Genomic DNA, 17,500 nt, shown 5'->3' with positions numbered 1-17,500 from the left:
TGTGTGTGTGTGTGTGTGTGTGTGTGTGTGTGTGTGTGTGTGTGTTTTGCAGAACTGAGGGCATTCTTTTTGGCAGAGAAAATAGAAGCAAAATTGAAAGGAAGCATTGTTTAATGGATAGGGCACTGGACTCAGAGTTAGGAAAACCTGGGTTCAAATCCTGCCTCATATGCTTCCTAAGTCTGCAACATTATGCAAGCCACTTAGCCTCTCTTATGCTCAGATTCCTCATCTGTTTAAAAAAAAAAGGATAACGACAGCATCTAGAGCAGCAGTGTGGAATAGTGAGAAATGATAGCCTTAGAACCAAAAGGACCTTGCTTAGAGTCTGGCTCTCATACATATCGGCTATGTCACCTCGAGTAAGTGACAGTATCTCAGTGCCTTAAACAACTCCCAAAGTTGCAGAATTTATGTTTCAGAGAAAGAGCCTACCAGCACCCTGGGAAGTCCTTGTGCCAATGTAATCACAAATCTTATCTTCATCTCTATTGCTAAGAATATATACATCACAGTGTTGCTCGAAAGTCAGATGAGAGAAAATCTACAAAGTACTTTGCAAATCTATCCCTTTGAGTTCATATTGAGGCTGAGAAACTTACTAGCCCTGTGACCCTAGGAATATAACTTAACCCTGTTTCACAGTTTCCTCATACATAAAATGAGCTGGAGAAGGAAATGGCAAACAACTCCAGTAGCTTTACCAAGAAAACCCTGAATGGGGTCATGAAAGTTGGACATAACTGAAAAATGACTAAAGAACAATGAGTTTTTCTCATCACTTAGCTCTTTCTGAGCTTTAGTACTCCTGATACCATTTTTTCCTCAGGACAGTCAGATTCTTAAATTTAACATTTATTTCCCATCCTTCCATCTTCTGCATATATCTGTTTTTAAAATATCTTAGTGGTTTTGTTGGTTCACTGTGCACCCAAATAGGTCTCTTCGAATAAGACCCTTTTCCTTCTTCAACAAAATTGTGTCTCTTTGGTTCCTCTGAATTTCGTTCTTGAGCATTTCACTTCCCAGGCTAAGTTCCTCTGTAAAATTTCAGTTCAAGAACCACAGTTGATTCTGTTTGCCTCCAGGATCGAATATAAACTCCTTTATTTGACATTTTAAAAAAATCTTTAGAACCTAGACCCTTCCTATTTGTCAAGTTTTCTTATACATTAATCCATTGAACTTTGAATTCCATGAATACTGATCTACTTGCCAGGCAGCACACATGATGTCTCAATATCTTTGCAATTGCTGTCACTTGTGTCTGTATCACATTCCCTCCTCATCTCTGTCTTTTGAAATCTTGCTTTTCTTAAAAACTGAGATCAAATGACGTCTTCTTCATGATTTTTTTTCTAGGAGCCTCCCTCCCCCCCCCCCCCCGCCTGTCTGAGGACATTTTCAGCTGCAGAGTTTGACTGGGGTGGTATACCTGTCAAACCATAAGGCAGTTGTCCTAAAGCAAACACAGGAAATGCAGAATACTCCCAGAGAGTAGAAGAGCAAAAGCTCACTTGATCTTGATTTTCAGTATGAATGCAGACAATGGAAGCAGATTTGGGGGGCTTTAAGTAGGAGCATCAGAAAAGTTTCACCCCCCCCCCAAAATGACTGCATGTTAATTTTATATTCTTTATGTACTCATATGTGCACTTATTCTCCCACACTAGAATTCTAATTCTTTGAAGCAAGGACTCTTTTACCCTTCTCCCCAGAACTTAGCACATTACCCTGCCTAGAGAAAACATTTAATACATGCTTGTTGATTATTTAATATTTTTAAATTACTCCAAAAATAAGTTTGGTTAATTAGAATTCAATTTAGATGAGATTGAACCAATCAAAACTATTAAATGTTTTAATAGTGTCAAACAAAATGAAAATGAAATACTTTGTGTTATATGGATACTAGTTATTATTACATTATTAGTTGTAATATTTAAAAAGATAGGTTTTGACATGATCTGTTCCAAAGAAATATACAGTATAGACAATCATTTTGTGAAAAATAATAGTAACTAGCAGCTTAGTTGTTTCATTATCCCATTACTAACTATACCATGTGAAATAGGAGCAAAATTTGACAAAATGCTGTCCATCTATTCCTGCTTTCACATTTGCAATCACAGCCATATCTTCATAGTCAACGTTAAATAAAAAAAATGACACTAAACAAAACAAGAACACAGAAAACAGAAAACAAGGAGTCAAATTATTTCAAAGTTATTTGGTGCCCAATCATTCTGGCCAAAGATAAAACTTGGGAAAGCTTCACATAGTGATCTTAGTAAAGCAATTTTCCTTTATACTTCACAGAAGAGATTTAATCAATCTGGGTTACATGCTTCCAATTTCCAAATATTTTATTTTGGAAGTGTTGCTATTTATTCCAGACATATATAATAAGAATCAAAATTATAAACCTTTTCAAAGAATTGTGAACTTATCTATAACCTTTTGAAAACTGCTATTCTTTGAGTTGTTGTACTTTGGAAGGGAAAAAAATCTATACTGCGATTTCATATTACATGTCATTGTTATGCTGAATTAATGCCCGACCTTCCTCATTTACAAGAGAACTTAAAAATGAATCTTGATTTGAAAAGCTTAGAAGAATTATCTATCTTAAAGATAAAATCATTTTCACTTTAAATTCACTATAATTTTGGATGAGTGAATAAAGACTGAAATAGTTTCATTAAACAAACAGATTAGAAGATAAGTGGTATGCTTGTTTGGGGGCATATAATACTAGTTAAGAAAGATATAAAGGTTCTCTCATCTGTAGGCATGAAATTTTAACTCTACTTCCAAGCTAAAAAAAGATAATTATACTTATTGTTAATACATTAGAATTAGTCAGTGTTTTGAGCTTTTTTACCCTGGTGAATGTGAGTTCCTTATTTATAGATGTTTCTTTTGTTAAATATTCTTTAATGTAAACTTTGAGATGCTCTAATATTAACTTCAAACCAGAAAGGGGAGGTGTTAATGAATATATATATACATATTTCTGACAGAAGATATAGAAAATAATAGATATTATTTTTGTGTGGTTTTGAAATTCAACAAACATTTAGAAGTCACCTACTATATGCCAGTCATATATGCCTACTCTGAGAGGCAATGGGTATGATAGAGTTTTTTGGAACAACAATGTTAGATAATATTTAGAGAGATCTATGTCCAACACCTTTTTGAGTTATTTCAAGCAGTTGAAAATAAGCAGTATTCAAAAAAAATCATTGTTTATAAAAGCATTCCAAAATCAATGATGATGCACTGTCATTCCATCACTACTTGTTCTATCTTGATGAAGAATTAATAATACAAGGGGAAATTTCATTTCTATTAGTTTTCTGTTAATCAAAAAATTCCATCTGATGTTATGTTAATTTTGCCCAGACCAGTGTTTACAATAAGGAAAGACAACTGGCAAAGTCATTAATCAGATACCTGTTAATACTTTAGTTAATTTTATGAAATAGCTGTTATTAATTAACATTTTTAACCTTCACTGCAGTCCTCTATAACTGTCAGTGTTTACATGTATCGGTATTTTATTTGAATATGACAGATATTCAGAGTTTCATATAGTTCTCCTTTTCTGGTTTCAGGCTAGGTCCATTATTTTATCACCATGGAACTTGGAATTAAGACACAGATTTGCATAATGAATGACTGTGGTTCATGATAAAATGCTAAGCAAAACTTCAGTGAAGTGCAGGGAAAAGAATGCCAAGCAAGAAATCAGAAAACCTCAGTTCTTGGCCTATTATAATTACATTATAACCATGTTGATTTTTAGAAAGTCACCTACCAATCTCTTTCTTAATCTAAATGATCATTACTCAATTCATGCTGGAAACTTCCTGGTAGAGAAATTCTCTCCACCAATACAGATTTGCAGATTATCTTGAACTAAGTCTCAGAGAGAGAGAGAGAGAGCATTTAGAGGTTTAAGGTTCTTGACTGTGGCCACAGAGAGAGTATGGACCAGTCAGGACTTTGAAGCAGGACTTCTGGCTTCAAGGCTACTATGCTTTCCTATGTGTAACCTAAAAGTAGAGACAATAGTTAAATGGAATGGCTAACTTTTTTCAGTTAGTACTATAGCATGCATATACTTGTGTTTCGTGGCAGTATTGTTACAAAATCTGAACTAGAAAACAGTGAACAAAACTAATTTCTGTACTAAATATAAATTCAATACATTAGAACCATAAACTTTACTTCAAACCAACTCTGTGGAAGGGAATGACTGCTGCTTATTTTCTCAGATATATGCTGCGGTCTGAAATATCTAAAGATGTCAGAACTAGATAACGAGTTTCATGGGAAGCAAATCAACATTCATAACCTTAGTTATCTGTTATGCAAATAAACTGTATGCTAATAAGTTGCCTAAAACAACAACAAAAATCATGTTTCCAATATGCAGACAAAGGACAGTGTAGAGACCTTAATGTGAATTCCCTTCTCTAACTACAATGGAAATAAGAATGCAGAAAAATTGAAAGACAATGTTCTGTGTTGCATAGTTCTATTATTTTTTTAAATTATGGATAGATTTTGACACACTTACACTTCCTAACAAACACTCAATAAAGTATATCCTACAAAGTACATTCTCTCAAAACTGTTAAACAAAACTTCCTAATAGTATTATTAGGCCTGGTAGCACATATGGCATATCAATTTTCCATTCTTTTATTCTAACTACTTCTGATTTTCTGACTTAGGAAATGTGTATTTTGCTGTTTATTTTGAATTTATTAATTTGTTGATTATTTCAGAGCCTTTTTTAGTTTCATGTTCAACTCATTATTCTTTCTCTCTTTTGTTAATCAAGTGTTCAGAGATATATAATTTATCCTCATAACACTGCTTCAACTATATCTCCTAAATTTGAGTATGCTGTCTCATTGTTATAATTTTCTTCAGTATATTGAAGAAATATATTTTGTTCTTTTAATGATTTATTATTTGATTTTACCATTAAGTAAGGTAATATTATTTAGTCTCCATCTAAATCTACTTTTCATTTTTTGCTTATTGATTACAACTTTGAGAACATGGGTTATGATCAGTAAAGGATGTGTTTAACGTGGTTGTTTTGTGACATTTATCATTTCTCTTATGGCCTAGAAAGTAATAATTTTTCATAAAAGTGCTGTGAGATGCTGAAAACGGATATATGCTCAGACATTCTCATTTAAGTCACCATGGGTTAATGATTACTGAATTCTATTCTGAACTTCCATTTCACAAGAAGTCTCAGCCATGTTAAATGCTTATTGTCTGATTGATTGACAATGTTGCTCAAAACTTTACGGTTACCTGATGATTTTCTCAAACTCCCCCCTGCCTGCCTAGCCTTCTCACATTTTGGCTTCCCTTTATTTATTGTCTGTCCCCACCGGAATGAAATATCTCTTAGAGTAGGGACCATCAGGAAGGAGCCAAGATCACAGAGAGAAAGCAGAGATATACCTGAGCTCTCTCTAAACTCCTCCAATGCCTTTAAATAATGCCCTAAAAATCCTGGAGTGGTAGAACCCATAAAAGCACAGAGGGGAACAATTTTCTAAGCCCAAGACAACTTAAAAGTTTGACAGGAAAGGTCTGTTGCACTAGGGTGAGAGTGGAGCATAGTCCAGTGAAGACTGAACCAGAACAGACCAGGCCTCAGCTAACCAGGAACAGGTCTTGACAGTGAATGGATAAGGACTTGCAGTGGTTGCTTCTAGAGTTCTCAGCCCATGGAATTTAAGGGGGGTCCAATAACTGATCAGAATATCACAGGGATCTCCTAGCTGGCCCCTGAGGAAGGACACTATTGCTCTGACCACACTCAGATCCATGTTGCAGTCCTGGGTGGCAGTCCCAAGGTGAGGAACACAAGCACACCAAAGCTTGCTGGCCTCAGTGGGTCAGTGGCACAGTTCTAGGGCAGAAAAAAGTGCTTGTGGTCACTCACAAACCAGAGTACAGGTCAGGAGAGTAGTAAACATACGTCTCCTTAAATCACACTACCTTGGTAAACCTGAAAACTTATGATAATACTCCATAGTAGCATTTCTGAAAATAGCTGGGAAAATCTTCTGAAGTGTGGGACAGCATACCTTCCACCCTGGAAGCAGAGCCACTTTAGCAAAACTAAAAGTCAAGAAAAAAAGGCTGTAAAATGAGCAAGCAACAGGAAAAAAAATCCTGACCATAGAAAGTTACTGTGGTGACAAGGAAGATCAAAACATACATTCAGAAAACAGCAAAGTCAAAATTCCTAAATCAAAGACTCCAAGAAAAATATGAATTGGCCTCAGGTCAAGGAAGAGTTCAAAAGGGATTTCAAAAATCAAGTAAGAGAAGTTGAGAAAAAAATGGAAATAGAGATGAGTGTGATGCAAGAAATATCATTTAAAAAGTCAACAGTGTGGTAAAGGTGGCATTAAAAAATACTCAAGAAAGTAACAACTTAAAAAACAGACCGAGCCAAATGACAAAACAGGTACAAAAAGTCAATGAGGAGAAGAATTCCTTGAAAAGCAAAACTGGCCAAATGGAAGAAGAAGCAAAAAAATTAACTGAGGTAAAGAACTCATTAAAGAATAGACTTGGCCAAATGAGAAAGAAAGTACAAAACCTCATTGAAGAAAATAATTCCTTAAAAATTAGACTTGAGCAAGTGGATGCTAATGACTCTATGAGACATCAAGACACAATAAAACAAAAGGAATGAAAAATAGAAGACAATGTAAAATATCTTATTAGAAAAACAACTGGAAAAGAGACCCAGGAGAGATAATTTAAAAATTATTGGACTTCTGAAAGCCATGATAAAAAAATAGAGCTTAGACACCACTTTTCAAGAAATTATCAAGGAAAACTGCCCTCACATTCTAGAACCAGAGGATAAAATGGAGATTGAAAGAATCTATCGGTCACCTTCTAAAAGGGATCCCAATAAAACTGCCAGGAATATTGTAGCCAAATTCTGGAGCTCCCAAGATAAGAAGAAAATATTGCAAGTATCCAGAAACAATTTAAGTATCATGGAGCTACAGTCAGGATAACATGAGATTTAGCAGCTTCTACATTAAATGACTGGAGGACTTTGAATATAATATCCTGGAGGGCAAAGGATGTAGGATTACAACCAAGAATCACCTACCCAGAAAAGCTGAGTATAATACTTCAAGAGAAAGAATAGATATTCAATAAAATAGAAGACTTTCAAACATTCTTGATGAAAAGACCAGAGCTAAATAGAACATTTTACTTCTGAATACAAAATTCAAGAAAAGCATAAAAAGGTAAACAGGAAAGAGAAATCATAAGAGAATTAATAAGGTTAAACTGTTTACATTCCTACGCAGCAACTCATATGAACTTTCTCATTATTAGGACATTTAGAAAGAGTATATATAAACTGAGGACACAGGTAGGAGTTTAATATGATGGGACGGTATATTTAAAAATAGAATTCGGGTGAGGAAGAGTAATGCACTGGGAAAAAGGGAAAGGGAGAGGCAGAATGGGGCAAATCATCTCACATAAAAGAGGCAAGAGAGAGCTATTATAGTGGGGGGAAAGATGGGGGAGGTGATGGGGCATGGTTTAAGTTTATTCTCATTGGAATTGCATCAAAAAGGGAATAACATATACACTCAATTAGGTATAGAAGTCTATTTTTACCCTATAGGAGAGTAGGAGAGGAAGGGGATAAGAGAAAGGAGGGAAGATTGGGGGAGGGGTTAATGTGGAGCAAAACACTTTTGAGGAAGAACAGGGTAAAAGAATTGAGAGGAGGAGTAGGGAGGGAGGGAGAGAGAGAGAAAATGAAGGGAAATAATAACAATCATAACTATGAAAAACATTTTGAAGCACGTTTCTCTGATAAAGTCCTCATCTCTCTTATATATAGAGAAATGAGTCCATTTATATAAATGAGAGCTATTTCTCAATTGACAAATGATCAAAAAATATGAACAGTTTTCAGCTATCTATAGCTGTATTAAAAAGCACTCTAAATCACCATAGACTTGAAAAATATAAATTAAAATAATACTGATGTACTACCTAACACCTATTAGATTGGCTAATGGGATGGAACAGGAGAATAATAAATGTTGGAGGGGATGTGAGCAAAATGGGACACTATTGTATTATATGGGGAGTTGTGAACAGATTCAACCATTAGGTAGAGCAATTTGGAACTATGCCCAAATATTTATAACAGCTCTTTCCTGGTGGAAAAGAACTGGAAATTGAGGAGATGCCCATCAATTAAGGAATGATTGAATAACCTGTGGTATGTGATGATGATGGAATACTATTGTGATATAAGAAATGATTAGCTAGATGCTCTCAGAAAAACCTGGAGAGACTTATATGAACTGAGGCAAAGTGAAATGAGTAGAACCAGGATAACATTGCACAAAATAGCAGTAATGTTTTAAAATGATCAACTGTGAATGACAGCTTTGCTGAGAAATGCAATGATCCAAGACAATTCTGGAGGACTTATGAAAAATGTTATCCACCCCCAGAGAAAGAACTAATGGAATACGAATACTTTTTTTTAACTTTATTTTACTGGGGTTTTTATTTTGGTCTGTTTTCTTTTACAACATGACAAATATGGGAATATATTTTGCATGACTGAACATGTACAACCTATATCAAATTGCTTGCCTTCTCAATGAGGGGGGTTGGTAGGGAGGGAGAGAATTTGGAACTTTATTTTAAAAATGAATGTTGAAAATCATTTTTACATTTATTTTGGGGAAAATAAAATATTAAATTAAAAAATGAGTAGGGACTATACTGTTTTACTGTGTTTGAAACTCAAAAGCTCAAAGCAGTGCTTTAGCATATGATAAGCTCTTACTAAATGTTCCACCTAACATTCTGCTCAGCCCCATATTTTTTCTTGCTTATTTTTCTGTTAGATTTGTTTGTTTAAAGATTCATCTGTCACCTATAACTATTGTCTTTATATCTTACTGTTTACAATTCAGTTAGCTTTTTACTTATGTATTTAGATGCTGTCATTCCCTTTAATTTATATCTATATACAATATTGAAATTCATTTTATTGTACATAACCTTAAGTATTACATAATTTCCATATTTTTCCTTTGCCTGCATCTGTTTATACTTCTGCCTTTTTTGAAATAAGGATCACTTTGGACTCAGCTTTGGATTCCATTTGGATGCATTTTAAGCATTTATTCTACTCCAGCCTTCATCTTATTTCCATGTGAATCTTTATGTCTTAACTGTTTCTTGTATGCAAAAATTTGTTGCCTTTGTTTTTAATCTCATGTAATCACCTTTTTCTCTCTTGTTGGTAAATATATTCTATTAAAAATTGACATCTATCATTGTTAAATTTGTTTTTTTCTCCATCAAAACTTGTTACTTCATCTCTTTAAAACTGAAATCAATAATAATATTAAGTATCTGCCCCCTCACCCCCTCTTGCTTTTCATGGAACAATCCAATCCTATGTCTTAATATCTTTGGAACATAGCTTCAGAGATTGGAAAGGAATTTAGAGGTCAGCTATAATAACTCCTTTTAAGAAGAGGAACCTGAGTCCTAAGGAAATTTATCCAAGGGCAGATAAGTAGCAGAATATCCACAATATACATATTTCTATTACACTATGATTCCCCTTTCTTCTCCCTTCTCTCCCATTTAAGACATTTAGAATTTAGAAAATTCTTCCTCAATTTTGTGTTGAGGATTCTTTCTTTCTTTTGTTTCTTCCTTCCTTCCTTTCTTTCTTTCTCTTTCCTTCCTTCCTTCTTTCCTTACTTCCTTCCTTGTTTCTATTTTCTTTCTTTCCATCCTCTTTCTTTCTCTCTTTCTCTCCCTTTCCTTCTTTCTCTTCCTCTCTCTCTTTCTCTCTCTCTTTCTTTTGTTTCTTTCTTTTTAGTCCATACTATACTAAACACTATATCCTCCCAAGGGAGACTCTCAGACAGAAAATTTTTTTTCTGCTCCAATACCTTCCAAGTTCAACCTCTTGTTCAATTTATACTATTTTTTAAATGCATTCATTCTGTGGTTCAGCTATGAATATGATTAATGAGGCCTGCTGTGCCCTCTACCCTTCCTTGTTTTTTTCTTTGAACATTCACCTGTGACATTCTAGCATCAAGAAATATTTCTTCTAATATTAATGTCTATCTAATATTGAAAAATGTCTCTGTCTCTTCCTCTGACTCTTTTCTAGCTGTTTTTCAATTTCTAAGTTCATACACAGTCTCAATTTTCTCTCTTAGTAACTTTTAAAAATGGGGAACTTCAAGAAGAAAACAGTTTTGATTCTCCATTTGGAAATGTAAGCTCTTATCATTTTCTAAACTTGTTTAACTTTCTGAAGTTTCTTTTGTATGCCCAATTAAATTCTGTTTCTTTTATATATTTCATTTGAATTAAAAGAGACTTTTATAGTTAATTGTTGAATATTTGGAAAGGCATATTTAGAAGGCTTTTTTTCTTTGTTCTGTTACAAGTCAATTTTTACCCCCATAAGATTATACTCAAATTTGAAGTATTAAATTTTCCATGGCTACAAGCCATTTTTTCTTTGCTTTTTGGTTTATCATGTTCCAACTTTGATTTCCTTTCTTATTGCTGAAGAGTGATCTTAGAAGATTCAGCTGACCTAAAAACTAGAGCATGCCAATTCTATTTCTGGGTCGGTAAAACCTGGTTTTCTCTCAATATTTCTGGACATTTTTATGATTTTCTAAAATGTAGAATCCAAGGGTTTTTTTTCTAACCTTATTATTCTAACCAATAACTTAGATTTTCTCAAGGTCAGTTTTCTACATCCATTATTTTAGCTTGCAGAGACCTAACATGTTCTTGAAAGTTTGCTTTTTTTTTATTTTGCTATAATATATTTTTTCTTTATAAAGTTTTCTTTTTTTGATCATGTATTAATTTATAATTTTTAAAATTTTGTTTATTTTTAGTTTATAACTTTCATTTCCACAAGATTTTGAGCTACAAATTTTCTCCCCATCTTTCCCCTACCCACCACCCCAAAACAGTGATCGCACTGAATACCAGCTCCCCCAATCTGTTCTCTCCTATATCCTCTCCCATGCCCCCTCTGACTTTCCAGTAGAGTAAGATAGATCTCCATACCTAGTGCCTGTATATCTTATTTCCCAGTTGCATGTAAATAATAATAATAAAATAATAATAATAATTTTTGTAAACATTTGATTTTAAAACTTTGGGTTACAGATTCTTTCCCTTCTTCCCCCACCCTTACTGAGAAGATAAATAATTCAATTATATGTTGTTTTATGTATATATATTACACCTACAAAATAGGAGTAAACATGTTGATTGTTCTTTTTCTTCAAACTTTTTAAGTAAAATTGTCGGCAGATAGTAAAATATTCCAAAGGCTAAAGAAAAATAAATAAGGTCACATGGATAAATTAGCTCCTAGTTATGCTAAGGAAAGTGCAATGAAAAATAAACGTTTGTATAGTGCTTACTATGTGCCAAGCTTTACAAACACTATGTCATTTGATTTTCAACAACTCTGTGAGCTAGTTACTGTTATCTACATTTTACAATTGAAGAAACGGAGGCAAATAAAGGCTAAGTGACTTTTCTAGGGTCACAGAGATATCAGTAACTGAAGTCAGATTTTAACTCAGGGCTTATGATACAACACAATAAACATTTTATAAAAGCCTATTACATGCTAGGCAACTATGCTAAGTACTAAGAATACAAATAAGAAAAAGAGAGATATTGTCCTCAAGGACACCCAAGGGTTGGAGTGGGGGCAACAGAGGGCAGTGGGCACCAGGGCATGATAATAATGGTGTATTTGAAGTCAAGTAGAACAGTTGGTGACAAATGAAGAGGTAACTGGAATTTTATGTCCTCTATAAAAGGAGGATATGGGAAGAGAGTTATGTTCCACCCCCTAGCACTCCAGAGAAGTAGAAGTAACTTGAGGTACTAAGGAGGTATGAGTAACAAAACTAAAGCAATTTCCAGGTTGATGAGTTTTTTTACTGTTGAGTTGATCTGAGGTTGAGGAAATAGGAAGAAAATGATGATGATTGTGGTGGTAGAGTTGAAACCAAACAGAGTAGCAGGTGGCAAATGAGGCTTTCCTGACTCTAGACCCATAGCTCTATTCACTGAACCACCAATGTGCCAACAAATAATAACCGATTTATACAACCAGTTTAATACTTAATTTATTAAAGTCAAGGACCTGAATGTTGGTTTTCTTATCTATGGAAAATGAAAGGAAGCAACTAATTGGATAGAAATATTTCTTATATGTGCATCATTCATTAAATTGTTGGCACAGATACTCGCACTATCATAATATTCTGTTTCATTCAAATTTGTGAACAGAAGGAAGGAATGTTTTCATTCCAGACATTTCTCCCATTCTTTAGAGGATTGTAGAGGCAAAAAGGAAGATATCCATGGTTTTCTTCCCAGTAGAATTCTATGAACTCTCTTTGACCCTTCTCATATTCTGCATTATTCAGAAAAGGTTTATATAGGACATGAGGGCAACATTCCAACATCATAAATACTTTTACTTTAATGAGTTGTAACTTTAAAAAAGTAAATGATAGTTGCTTCAATTACATTCAACGCCTGAATTGCCCAGAACAAAATTGCTAATAATTGGCTTAACAACAATTTATGTGGGGTTACAAAGCCTAGAGGTTTGAGGAGAACACAGGTCAGTGTGACCTGACACTACCAGGAATCTCATTTTTAACTGTCAGCACCCTACCCATCCTTCAGCATCACATTTAAACTCTTACTCATGAAGTACTTGTTTATTCCTTCTGTTTGCACTAATTTCCTACTAATGTAATCACATACTACTTCATAAATCAAACATCTGGGGCAGCTAGGTGGCACAGTGAAATAGAGCACCAGCCCTACAGTCTGGAGGACCTGAGTTCAAATCTGGCCTCAGACACTTAACACAAGCTAGCCGTGTGACCTTGGGCAAGTCACTTAACCCCAATTGCCCTATCTTCCCCCTTCAAAAAAAAAAGAAAAAAAACCATAAATCAAACATCTAAACATCCAAACACTATACTGGAATGCAAATACAAAAGCAAGAAAATTCCTGGGCTTTAAGAACTGACATTTTACCTGAAGGAATATAACATTGATAGATAAGTAAATAAATGAGAGGCAGGGGAGGAAGGTGGATGGAGAGATTGCTTCAAAGTGAGGAATATTTAGGTTCATATAGCCCCTAGAATGGCTGTGTGACCCTAAGCAAGTTGGTTAACTTCTTGGTTCCCCCGGAGAAATCTCTAAGACCAGAAAATGCAGACTTGCACTGAGAAGACAGAATTACTTTGATCATGAGTTTCCTATACCAATGAAAACATAATTCTTGGACCTATTTCTATGTCAAATAACTACAAAGTTGTAGGGGCAGTGGCAGAGGCACTAAAAGAATTAGGAAAACTTTTGAAGAGACAGAAACATCAGCTGAGGCCTGAAGGAAGATAGGAATTCCAAAGTACAGAGGCGACGAAGAAGAGCTCAACTAACACAGGGGCCACAGTTTCTATGTTGTAGGGTTTACCACCCTCCTCCCTTCCCCATCATGAATTTGAGAACCATGACCTTACAAGAGAGCAGGGTATAAAAAAGGGAGGAGAGGGCAGGGAAAGGGACTGGTTTTAGATACACGTTCTACATACATCAGCTGTTTTGTGGAGGATGCCCACATCAGTCGTTCCACTAGATTTCTTTCAAGGAGTTGGTCTTATCCTTTTTTCCCCCTTCTTTATCTTGTATTGGCTGGGAAGATACATTTGGGGGGGAGGGGGGGAAGCTGATTTCATTGGAGCAAAATCTGCAACTCGCTACTCAAAAGTTCTGGGGGTTTTTTTCAGTTTTGTTTTTTTCCTCTGTGCTTTACAGTGTCTCAATAAAGCGCATGGCTATTAATAGTGATTTGTAGAATTGTATGAATGGAAGATACTGAGTGTGAAGGTATGAGTCTAAACATGATATGGGGGCTCAAAGAGCAGTGATAAGAAATATTTCCTATTTTAGTCATTTGGGAGCATATGCTAGAATCATATCTTTAGACTTTTATAGTATTTGGGCCAGTTGTACCCACTTTGGTGTCAAAGAAAGAGAAAGTGAGTTGAAATAGAAAGTTAATTGCATATAGTTGGAATACCATCTGTTGTACACTTTATATACTATATGCCCCCAGCTGGTTAATTAAATATATGACAGCCTGCTGTGCTTCTTCAAGAGCATAAAAATAATAACCAGAGAAATGAGCGAGGTGTGGGTGTCTATAGCTCTAGCAGCATCACTATGTTTATGTATCATACCCATTATACCACCCCCCCCCCAGTTTCATTTTTAAAGGTACAGAGGTGAGACATGATGTCATCTTTGGGGGATAGAAAGTAGGGCAATTTGACTGGTTTGTAGAATGTTTTGGGGGGCGGGGAGAATAAGTAATAAGCCTAGAAGAAAAAAACTTGAGCCAAACTATGAACAGTTTTAAATGTCAAACATATAAGTTTATATTTTACCCTAGAGGCAATATAGAAATACAGAGGCCTTCTGCATTAAGGCAGTGAGGCGGTCAGGCTTGAGCTTTAGGAATATCAGACTTCTAGATCTGCTTCTGATGAATTTTCTAAGGAAGAAGCTAAATAAAAGGAGAAGAGTTAGGAGGCTATTGCAGTAGTCTTGTTTTCATCTCAGAGTTTTTAGCTTCTTTCAAAGCCCAATTCAGGTACCATCTAGTTCAGGAACCTTTTCCTGACCCTCTAATTGCTATTGTAGCATTGGCCTCTTGGGCTGCTTCCCCGACTCACACTCCTATTCACAAATTGCATCCTCAGTGGCAATTGTACGTGGGATTTCCATGTAAGTTTAACGGGGTTTTGTATAAAGATTTCAATATGTAAATCTGTTTGATCAGAGAGTGCTGGATTCACATGTGGGCTGGTTGCCTGCTTGCACCAAATATAGGGGATAGAGAATGGTTTCCCATGGCATGGTATGTAAAAGAGAAACAAAGAAATGTATCACTTTGTGTAATGTTTTACCAACAGAAGGGTGTCCTGGTAGCAGGTTAATAGGAAGAAAACTATGTGTAAATCACCAGTAAAAAATTAGGAGTACTCTATTTCAAGGTATACACATGGAGTCAAAGGTGACTTACAATTCCAGGCACTTTGTTATCTAGAAATTCTTTCCTGATTCCATAGTTGTCCTTCTTGTCTTTGAAGCTGCTTCCTTCCTTAAGACACTATTTTTGCACCCAGTAGTCCTTGGTGTGTTTCTCTGTTCCGAATATAGATGCTTCCTATGTCGTCAGCCACTGACATCCCAGGGATACCTCTTCTTGCAAGGATACCACAGTCTTGCTGGTTTCCTAGGAGTCCCAGGATACTAGGACTCTCCAAACCTTAATTAGTAGGATTCTGCCTGGACTTGTTGATCTAGAAATTGTTGTGTTGTGACCTACTTACAGAAGGAAACAGACACGAAGCAACCCAAACAGAGGTTTAGGCTTCCTAGGCAGAACATGTGCTCAACAGTGTAGGGCCAGAAGTAGGGAAGCTGCCCTTCTTCCACAAGACCATCTTGATGAAGCTTAGAATAACTTCTAAGAGCCAAAAAGAGAAAGAAGTGATGGGGTAAGAGATCCCTACGATATATCTACTGAGTTCTGACTCACTACTCTATGAGGGAACTCTTCCTCATCACACATTGCAAAATCCTGAGTCTTCAGCTTTTCTGGATCAGAAGTTAATTAAAGAACTCTTCGTCATAACATAGTACAAGGTCCTGCACAAGACCAGAAGTAGGCTCCCCCCAAGCTTCTATGTGGTAGACTGGAAACCGAGAATATCTGTGCATATGACCCACCAAGAAAGGCAATTCTAAATATGTCCAATGGACTTTTTTTTTATGATTAATTTTCATTTTATTACAACTGTAAAACAGACCATTTTATTTTTGCATCTTTTTAATGGTTTCTTCTTTATATTTTCCTTCTTTCCAACTTGTCAGGATTTGGCTTTACCGCTCAATAATCTTTTTGTGATCTTTGTCCAGTTTTAATCTGGTAATAACTACTCTACTAGAGTGAATTCCCACATGGACAGTTGTGCCATTAGCTTTTTCACGATGTACACGCTCAATGTAGATGACATATTTCTTTCTGTAAACCTGAACTACCTTGCCAATTGCTGACCTTTGTAGTGTCCACTAACCACCTGGACCTCGTCGTCCTTCCAGATGGGCATCAAGCGCACGTTGTATTTCTGCCTCAGCTCCTTGGAGAGCGGGTACGACATGATCTTGCACCGGATGTGCGAGGGCACATTGAAGGGTCTCTTTCGGTTCTTGCTTCGGTCTGAGGTCACGAATGGATTAAACTTCATTTTGGCAAGCAGGACTACCCAGAAAGAGACACGTGCTCCGCCCGGTACCGGAAACCTAGCCTTTCCTATGGACTTCTTACCTTAGTGCTCTATTATCCATTCTATTCTATTTACTTGTCTATGTATATGTTTTATCTTTTAATCACTACCTCCTCCCCAACTGTAAACTTCTTGAGGTCAGGTACCATTTTTTCTATTTTTGTTTTCTTTTTTTTTTTTGTCTCTGCATGCTGAGACCTAGGACAGTACCTTGCACATAATGAACACTTAATAAATATTTAAATGTGTGTTAAATGGGGGACAGGATGGAGAAAGAAATACTAGCTCATACAAGCATGTTGAAAAGTTTTAATATAATGTAGAGTTTAAATATTAGAACATATAATCATATATATGTATATATATATATCATGATTAATATTTTCAACTGCCCATATGAAGACTAAGTATACATTTTTAAAACTACTTTTAAAAAATAGCATACCCCAGAGTTGTCTTCTTTCCTTTTGTGTTTATAGTGTCCATAAAATTTTTGACAGGTAAAGTAAAGAAATAGAAAGGAGGAAAATAGGTAATAAAAATTATAAAATTTACATAGCAATAATAATCTGCTAAGTGTTTTTTTTTCTCAATTCACTATGGAATGATTAGATAAAATATAATGATTATGCTCTCAGGTCTCAGGACACAGATTTCCTTCTACAGACATTCATAATCAGAAGGAAAAAATCAATAATTTTCTAAATCTCAGTGTCATTTCATTTTACAAAAAATATTTTTAAACAAGGAGACATAAAACGAGTTGAAATTAATATAGACATATGACAATGTGGTAAAATGGAAAGATGATTGATTTTTATTTCAGAGGATACAACTTCAAATCCCATTTCTTCTATTTATTTCCTGTGTGACTTTGAGGAAGCCACCTAACCTCTTTCAGCTTTAATTTCCTGAGCTGTAAAATTAAGGAGGTCCCAAGCTAGATAGTCTCAAAGATCTGTGCACTCTCTCAATTCTACAATCTCATATAATAA

The 17,500-nt window shown here is 35.3% G+C and overlaps 1 pseudogene; it reads right to left on the bottom strand.

The window, feature by feature from the left end:
• Positions 1-16,032: 16,032 nt before the first annotated feature.
• LOC138175768 (large ribosomal subunit protein uL24-like) lies at positions 16,033-16,522 on the bottom strand (annotated as a pseudogene).
• Between the last annotated feature and the right edge of the window lie 978 nt (positions 16,523-17,500).

Source organism: Petaurus breviceps, unplaced genomic scaffold (genome assembly GCF_028583685.1).
Source record: "Petaurus breviceps papuanus isolate PSGF00001 unplaced genomic scaffold, PetGlider_PUasm1.0 79, whole genome shotgun sequence".
Taxonomy (NCBI): Eukaryota; Metazoa; Chordata; class Mammalia; order Diprotodontia; family Petauridae; genus Petaurus; species Petaurus breviceps.
The sequence above is the reverse complement of the archived record's forward strand: the minus strand, read 5'-3'. Positions and strand labels throughout refer to the sequence as shown.